Source organism: Dunckerocampus dactyliophorus, chromosome 14 (assembly GCF_027744805.1).
Source record: "Dunckerocampus dactyliophorus isolate RoL2022-P2 chromosome 14, RoL_Ddac_1.1, whole genome shotgun sequence".
Lineage (NCBI taxonomy): Eukaryota > Metazoa > Chordata > Actinopteri > Syngnathiformes > Syngnathidae > Dunckerocampus > Dunckerocampus dactyliophorus.
In genome coordinates, this window is record NC_072832.1 from 801,999 (window position 1) to 811,844 (window position 9,846).

A 9,846-nucleotide genomic window follows, 5' to 3' on the forward strand; every position below is an offset into this window, starting at 1 on the left:
GCTGAAAGACCTAAGAGTGTTGACAAAGTCCAGTCCGTTTCTGGAAATGAGCCCAATCGATTGAAAGGATCTTTGCCTTTTGGTGGGACTGAAGCATGAATGAGCAGTTTTGGGAGCGATAGGAGCTTTGGCAGGTCAGCTATAGCGTGGTGCTGAACTGTAAGACTGTTTGGCCAAATGATCTTCGAGTTTTGAGAATGTCATTTATGTTGAAGCAATGAGCCAAACCAGTGGAGACCAACTTGTATCATCTAGACAAGGTCTCAGTCATTTAGTGTTCTTCTTCATGACATACATGACCTAAATTGTCTGAAGAAATAACACCCCTATAGTCGCCTTTACACTCCTATGATTCATGGTTTACACCACATTGCAACTCTTATGCTGCAGGGACTCGAGATGGCTGCTAGCTAGCTAAGAACTTACCACTTCCACACGGAATGGGAGAACTTTTTTCCACTGTATGATGTGGGACATGCCATGGCTGACTTCATGCAGTGTTAAGGCAACGTAAGGTCAGGTAATGTCTCATCAGTGTTTTGTGTCATTACTGCCACCTAGCGACCAGAATGCTACATATCACTTGTATTTCCGTATGTTTGGGCTAATAATAGACCAGTCTACCACCAAACAGACATTTATTCATTGACAAACTGTGGTATACAATAGAACAGCAATATTGCGAGGGACGTGGAGGGTGGGGGCAAAGTGTCCCATGACAACCCAAGCAGTGCTGCCCAATCTCCTTCTTTGTCTTTCCTCCCTCTTCTTTCTCGCTTTCCTTTTTGAAAATGTTATTTTAGTACGAGGCAACATTGTAGCGAACTGGCTGCCACTAGTCTGTGCTAAACGCAGGACCAAACCATTTCATGCAGGTATGGGGGGTGGCTGGTCAATATGGACTTTTACTTTTTGGTCAGTGTGAATTTCACTTTTACTGCCAAGAGCAAAAGATTGTTTTATGAATATAGCCGTCCCTCGTTAATTGCAGTTAATTGGTTGCAGGGCCAACTTCAATAAGTACATTTCCGCCTAGTAGGATTCAGTATTAATAACTTTCATAGTTGGAGCATAGAAAAGCTATTGATGACTCTCTAGATACAGTTTTTACCATTATTAGAGCCTTCTAGGCGTGAAGTAACACCCCTACAGTCACCTTTATTTATATCATTCTTTGTTTGCACCACATTGCGCAACACTAAAGCACAGGCTACGGAATCACTGCAGGGATAAGAGACGGCCGCTGCTCATAGCATATAGCAAGCTACCGAGCTAACTAGTTACAGTAGCCTCCACTTTATTTGTTCTAAACCTTAGAAAGGGTTTCAAACGGGGCGAGGAGTAAGGAGAAGCCAAAAACTTACTACTTCCACATGGAATGGGAGTTGGACATGCCATGGCTGACTCCGTGCAGTGTTAAGGTAATGTAATGTAAGGTAACGTCACATCAATGTAACATGCTGCCACCTAGTGACCAGTATACTACAGTATGTATATATGACTTGTCTTTCAATATGTTGGACCAATAACAGGCCGTAGTCAACCACCAGTGATTATTTATTCATTCATTTTTTTTCAAAAACGCCTTAGAGCGAGCGAGCGATGTTTGAACTACGATGAAAACAATGTATGTATGTGTATGTATGTATGTACTTTATTTATCCCACAGCGGGGAAATTTACTTGTTACAGCAGCAAGCAAGCAAGACAAGTAAAGAGAACAGTGTAAAGTAAAGCATCGTGACTACAACATGGTTCAGGTGGTGCAGGTGTTGTAGAGCCTGACAGCGGTCGGTATGAAGGACCTGCGGAACCTCTCCTTCTTACACCGTGGGTGTAACAGTCTGGTGCTGAAGGAGCTGCTCAGGGAAACCACAGTGTCATGTAGCGGGTGAGAGGTGTTGTCCATGATGGATGTCAGCTTAGCCAACATCCTTCTCTCCCCCACTTCCTCCACGGAGTCCAGAGGACCGTCCAGGACAGAGCTCGCTCTCCTGATCAGCCTATTGATCCTGCTCCTGTCCCTGTCCGTGCTGCCCCCTCTCCAGCAGCCCACAGCATAGAAGATGGCTGAGGCCACCACAGAGTCATAAAAGGTCCGTAAAAGAGTCCTGCACACACCAAAGGACCTCAGTCTCCTCAGCAGGTGGAGGCAACTCTGGCCCTTCTTGTAGAGGGCGTGGGTGTTGACGGACCAGTCCAGTTTGTTGTTAAGGTGAACACCCAGGAATTTGTAGCTGTCTACCAACTCTATGTCCGCTCCCTGGATGTTCACCGGTGTAAAGTGAGATGTTTTCCTCTGGAAGTTAATGATCATCTCCTTTGTCTTGCTGGTGTTGAGTTGCAGCTGGTTAAGCTCACTCCAGCTGACAAAGTCCCTGATGACCGTCCTGTATTCCAGATCATTCCCCTCTGAAACACAACCAACGATGGCTGTGTCATTGGAGACAATAACATGAGGTTTTAATTTGTATCTATTTTTCAGTTGAAATTGTCCTAACTAACCCCCACCCCCTTTTTATGGCGCCCCTGCTAATTACGTGTTTTACTAGCTCACTTATTTTTACACTTGAGACAGACATTTTTAAAAAGCAGCTGAAAAAACCTGCCTCACGGAGGCTTTATGACGGCCGCTCTTCTACTTCTTCTACTTCTTGTGGGGGAAAAATGTGAACAATTTGCAAAAAGGTTTGAAATTGGAGATTTCATTGTATTTGAAATGATGTTTTGATCGTCTTCATCAGTTTCTGTTCAGACTCCTTATAGGCAGTGTGCTAATGTGGGCACTAGATGGCACTATGGCACCTTTTATTCTTCTTCTTCTTCTTCTTCTTATTCAAGCCTGGTTTCTTCTTGGGCAGGATGTGATGAAGTGAAGGCCACAAAGTGATTGGTGTTAAAAGTATCATGCCCCCCCACCCCTTCATTGACTTAGTTGACAGTGCATTGCTTTCTTCAAGTTGACTTTTTTTCCTCTTTTTGTGTTTTTATCCTTTCAGGCTTAGTTGGACATGTGCACGTATACGTTCTCAAGAAAGGGAAGGAAAAAATCAATGACTCACGCTGAGGAGAAATATTAGAGGCAGAAAGCATGTCCTTGTAAAGCGATCACATTGTAAATAAGATGGCTTCAATTGCACTTGTAGCTCGCCTTCAAACAGTCGAGCCTATTCTCCCGGGGTGGGGTTTGGCGGATTGGGGAGGGGGCGCCGCACACTCTTCTTTCTAATAACACCAGCTGACAATGAGAATCCCGGCTCATATCGTGGCCCCCCCCCCACACGCACTCTGTATGGAACAGGTATTGGGGGGGGCTTAGCAGCTAATAAAGTGGCAAGTCTTCAAATCCATGTCGGAGGAGCGTAGCGCCACAGGGACCTTTCATAAGACTTGTATGTGCGGGGTTCAAGCGCGGTGTAAAGGTTATACGTCGGCATTGTACACACGCTCACCTGATGGCTCGCCGTAAGCCCTCGCACATTTCCAAGGCCGTGTTCCTCATTTGAACAAGCGCCACTGAATAATTCTCCCGCCTGCTTTGGGAAAAAAAAAGACAGCAGAGGGGAATGAATGTTTCAAATGTGATACAAAATTGACTGTGTTCATGTTAGATGTGAATTAATTAGCAAGCGAGAGAAATTGAACGTGGAAGCCGCCTGGCCTTTGCCCAAACCCGGTGTCAGTAGCAATTAGCCCGCATCGGCGGGCCTGGACCTGGTCTGAAGCTGTCCTTCACAAGGAGCGCGGACGCGGACCCTTCTTCCTGCAGCGTTTCCACCCACTTTGTTTTGCCGGGCTTTGATGCGCACTATTCCAGTTAAAGTTACACCCAAATGCTGCAAGCTGAAACTTTGGGCATTGTCGCTGCAGGGAACCTTATACCCGTGGCGCCTTCTGGCCTTTGTCCCTCCCTTTTAGCAACAGAAATCTCCTAGCGTCCCGCACAAAAGGCTGCTCACGACACCATTTTAGCATCTCTGTGATGGGAGCCTGATGTTCACCTTTTCAAGAAGACAAAACAATTGAAAGCAATGCTGCCAATGTGAGCAGAGGCGATTGCTATCTAGTAAAGCGTGCTTTACATGCTGGAGCCTCACCTACATTTTACGAGCAGGGAGCTGTTGGATTAGGATGACATGTTTTAAAAGCAGATAGCTCTTTTCACGACATCCAGGAAGTAAAAAACAAAACAAAACACTTTTCTAATAACCCACACATGAACTTCAACACTACTAAACAGGCTGCACATGAGTCAGTTGAGCACTGATTGCTTACTAAGTAGCACAAATGAATCACTTTTTGACTAATTAGGTTTGGTCGTACACCCGACTAGCTTACACACACATGTCAGTTTTGTACTAATGACTTTTTCTATGACATCGCACAAGCTAAACCACAATTGAGTGAATTTCTACCTGTTGAAGTTTGGTACAAAATGGTGCAAATGAATCTGAGTTGTGTACTCGTTATGGTTTGTAAGTAATCCTACTACCCATCAATCAGTCAGTTTTCTACCACTTACTTGTTGTAAGAAGTCCTACTGAATAATCCACAAATTGGACAGTTTTTGCAAAAAATCTACAATATTTATTAAAGAAATGCTACTAAATAACACCCAAATGCTATCATATCAGGGAATCCTACAAATGAATCTGCTGTCCTAATAACTTTTTTGTAAGAAATCATGCAAAGTATGTCACAAGTTAGTCAGTTTTTGAGAGAAATCCTCCTAAATAACCTACGAATCAGGCAGTTTTCTTCCCACAAGCGAGTCTTTCTACCAGTTACTTTTTGTAAGAAATCCTACCAGTGATCCACAAAGGAATCAGTTGTGCATGAATTACATTTTCTAAGAAATCCTACTAAATAACCCACAAATCAGTCCGTTTTTCTCTGTGTTTTTGAAAGAAATCAAGCACACATTAGTCAGTTCTCCATCAATTACTTGTAGGACAAGTAACCTACAAATCGGTCGGTTTTCTAGACATGTTTGCATGAAGTCCAACTAAATAAGACCAAAACGAGATCATTTTTCACCAATTATCCTTTGTAAGAAATCCTGCTAAATGACCCACCAATCAATCTGTTGTTTCGGTAAGAAATCAAACAAAGTAACCCAAACATTTGCTGTTTTTGTAAGAAATCCGACTATGTAACCCACGACCCTGTTCAGTTTTCTAGCCACTTTAAGAAATTACCACTAAATAAAACGCAAATGATATCATTTTCCACCAATGATTTTTTTAGTAGGAAATCCTACTAAATAACCCACAAATTGGTCAGTTTTTTTGTGAGAAATGCTACTAATAACACCCAAATGTTATGGAATGTGTCCAGATCATAGATATCTTTGACAACAAGCACTCTTCCTTCTCCTGGACCTCCATTTAGCTCGATGTAGATGTCGCCGTTGGTGGTCCAAGTGCTTCGTATCTTTCCCTGCTTCAAGTCTCGTGCTTTCTTGGTGATGTCAGCGTTGCGTTTGGTCAGATGCTCGTTCATTTGACATTTCGGCCTCTCGGCTTCTTTCCCAGTTTCAGCAGTGCAGTTTTGAATTCCCTGTTGGTGAACTTAACGATGATGACGGGTGTGGTGTTGTTTGGGCCAGATAGTGGGACGCAAGTATCGATGGTGTCGATATTTTAGGAAGTAGGCAATCTGAACATCCATTCCATCTGATTCTCTGCTGTGTTGGACCGCCCTACCTTTTGGCCTGCGTGTAATTCGGAGCCCTGTGAGGATCACATCGTTCATTCGTGCATTCTGATCCATCTCATCTATTACATTTTTCATTTGCTCAGTTGCTTCCTTCTCTTTTTCAAGGGTGATATCCTCCAGTAGTGCCTTGATATCATCCTGCAGAACAATCTTGCATAATGCTCTATTTCCTTCCATGGGGTTTTTAGGAGCATTGTCTAAGTTGTCTCTTATTTTGAAAATAGTGTTATTCATTCAAAACTACAATGCTAAGATGACCGCCGACGCTTCCTTGCACGTTGTTGTTCTTACAGGAACATGACGACGCTAAACTGAAGCAAAGCGTTTGCGACGCGCTAATCTGGCACACTTAAAGGCAACAAGATGCGGTGGGTGTCGTCGTCATCTGCGGCCGTGCAGAGTGCTGCTGTGACGAGTCCTCCTGTATAATCGGCGTGTGGGTGAAACATTCATGGTGCACTCAATCGGTTCAATATTTCATTTCCCCACAAAGACTACACGGCGGAACAGATGCTCAAACTTTTCCTCAGGAGAGCCAAACTCACTTTACACGTCGGCGTGAAAGACTCTTCTTCACCTGATGCTGAAACGTACACTCTGTGTGTGTGTGTGTGTGTGTGTGTGTGTGTGTGTGTGTGTGTGTGAATACATGAATGTTTACATCCATTAGCCATCCGGCAAGGTCGCCCTTTGCCTCGATGTCGCACATCCGGTGAAACTCCGACTCGGCGTGTTTACGCAAGGATTTCTTCATCTGCCTTTTAAAGCCCGGCGGACGCGCTTGAAGGTGAGGGGAGCTAAGATGATGATCCCCTCTTCCTCCCGAGGAGCTTTCCCTCACGCACGCCCTCGCAGATGTCGACATTTGGTTAGGCGGTGTACACCAAGCCCCAGATTATCAGGCGCTTTTCGCCAAAGTCTGTCGAGCCAAAAAGTTGGGAGCGGTTACTTCCTTCCCCATCTCATCCCACGCCGCCGTGCGACCTCGCGTATGTGTAACCCGAGCAGCAGCAGCAGCAGCAGCAGCAGCAGCAGCAGCAGCCTCGCGCTAAAAGACTGGCAGACCTGTAGTGCTATTGATCAACGGGCCTGCTAGCAGATGGCGTGCAACGTGCGTCCTAATGCTGCTAAAACCCTTGAGTTTGGCGCACCTTTTTTTCTTGTTTTTTTTTTTTTAGCTAGGCCATCGTCTTGAAGAATAGAGGGACCAGGAGAAAGGTTGACGATGTTTACGTGCATCACGCCTGCTGTATCTTTCCCAGAGTGCATGAACATCCTCCCCCCTTCCCGGAGTGCTGCTGCCACAGAAAGTAGGCCAAGCCAGGACCAGGGCGTTTTCTTTTTTTTTTTTAAAGATGATCAGTTTGTCAGTGTGTGTGTGTGTGTGTGTGTGTGTGTGTGTGTGTGTTTCTGTGTGTGTGTGTGTGTGTGTGTGTGTGTGTGTGTGTGTTTCTGTGTGTGTGTGTGTGTGTGTGTGTGTGTGTGTGTGTGTGTGCGCGCGCGTGCGCAGGACAAAGCACTTGGTGTGGCTTGTGGAACAAAGAGCAGCATTATACAATTTTGCAGCGTGACAAAAAATAAGGATGGTGGCTTTGCACTCCAGATTCATGCACTTCCCGCTTTTCCGCCTCTGCGCTGCCGAGTCCCTTGCCGCTAACACTCCTCTGCAGGATCATTGTGCCGCTGGATTATTTTTAGCATGCGGCTTTCACCTTGACTCTGGCTGTGCGCGGTGACATCATAATTAACATTTCTGCTAATAGTAACACACGTAGATGTGCAAGAAGTCACACTGCATTTCTGATATATAGAAAAAAACCAGGAGGAGGTGCGTTCATTAGCAGCACATTGTTGTTAATGGTTAAGTAGCATGCAGCGGGTTGAGACATGATAAAAACTGATATTTACACAAGAAGTCAGAGTGCAATTGAATGGATCTGTTTCAGGGTCAAACTGGCAACAAGTGATGTTTTAAGTAATGTTTCAATCGGTGCAGAATGAAGTTGAACACACCATATGAACTCATTCAATCCCAGCCATTTTTCAAAAGACAACCCCTTCAGTAGCGGCCTTCTTAAGTCATCTTTCAAGGCACACAGGATATTGTGTTCTATGGCTATAAGAACATGGAAAATACCAAAAGAAACATTAGACTCCCATCTTTCATCATAAAAAAAGTTTGTTTCTATCTTTTTGCGTTCTTTAGTAATCAGCAGTAGAACATAGGTAATTTTCAGGAAAACATCAGTTGCCCACTAAAAAAGGGAGAAAACCAGCTTTATGTGAAAAGATACATTTCAAGCATAACTTTTGCTTTGACAAAAAAATGATTTGCTTTTGTGACAGCTGAAATATGTAAACAACTACACCAACATAAACAACACAAAACAGGCTTGTTTTACATCCAAATAACCATTTATTTCCAAATATAACACCATCAACTATTTACAATTTTCACATGTGGAACTAAAGTTCGTGTGCACGTGCATGTGCATGCGTTAAAATGTCCCTACGATGTGTAACATTGTGCACGCTACACTCCTCCATGCTCTCTCGCTTCCATTTGTGTGATGTTTCCGATGATCTCTGCCGAGCTCTTCTCAAATGCACTGCTGCCACCTTGTGGCCGTTGTTGTGGCTTAAAAAGGCTCTGAAGTGAAATGCATTAGTGGAGAGTTGCATCATCACCTCTTTTTGCCTCTTGGGCCAAAAAAATTAAAAGTAGGTCTGTCAAAAATAGTGCGTCAACGGCGGTAACTAATTTATTTAATTAATTACGTTACAGTTTTTCGCATAATTACTGCATACGCCCTATGGAAAGCCACATCTCACTTTTGGCATCTCACAGACGGCAACACAGTGTAGTTCCCCACAAAGTCACACAAGAGTGTGACGCTCTTGTGTGACTTTAGTCTAACCTGAACACATCAACAGCGGGGCAGTTCCAACAACATACACGCTATTTACCTCCAACTCACAAACACGTCCCTTCCTCATTGTCACTACAGGACCGCCAGATGCATTCAGGGACACGCCGCACATTACAAGAATGTCTTTATTATGCGTCTAAACGAACAGAAAGACAAAGAAAAACAATAAGTGGATATTCTTATCACACACTAAATGCGTAACTCTAAATGCGGAAGTACAGTTTTCTGCCTTTAAGTTTGCTCGGAAATGCTAGAAAATGCACTCAAAATCTGAATTCAGCTTCAAGGACGTGGTGTGTTTGAACGCAACCCTCCGTTGCTGATAACAGGTTATATTCTTATCACCCACTTGGTAACTCGTAATTTGGGTGCACAATTTGCTACATTTAAATATGCTGAAAAACACACTGAAAACAAGTCAGTTTACCTTAAATGCTGTGATGTCTTTGAACGCAACCCCTCATTCCTCATAATAACACGGTTTAAATCAAGTGTGATTCAAATGTTCTGCTACTATTAAAGAAACTAGTGTTAGGTAAATAGATTTTTAACCACATGTTGTGTCTTTTAGCTTGATTGAAATTTTCAGTTAATTTGGAGCTGTTAATACATGCAAATATCTATATATATATATATATATATATATATATATATATATATAAGCCATGTATCTTTCAAAAAAATACAGTAAAAATATTTCAGCCATCATTCCAAATGTTGATCCATTTGAAACCCGTGATTAATCAGATTTTTTTTTTTAATTAATCATTTGACAGCACTACTTAAAGACGTATAAAGACGTTGTTGGGCTCGGGCGTTTGGGTTTATAAAAATGTCTTTGGTATTGAATGAGTTAATAATAACTACAACCATTTTAATTGGGCCTGCCTGGCATGCTTTTAAGCTATTATAATGCTAACAGATAGCATACCAGCAACCTGGGGACATCTTTAGCTTGAATGCCCAGGTGCTGAAGTGCTAAATGCCAATGCAATATGCATAATGTTCAAATGCTAGCACCTAGCAAGGCGGGTACTGTGTGTATAAAGTCTTAACTACCACCTATTTGACTTTTGGGAGAATCCCAAGTAAATGTAAACGCTAACCGCGTGTAACCCGCCCCGTTCTGCCAGCCCCCGCGTTGCGCCGAATGAGCGCTAGCCATTGAGGTAAAAGCTGGTGCTGTCAACCTGCAACTA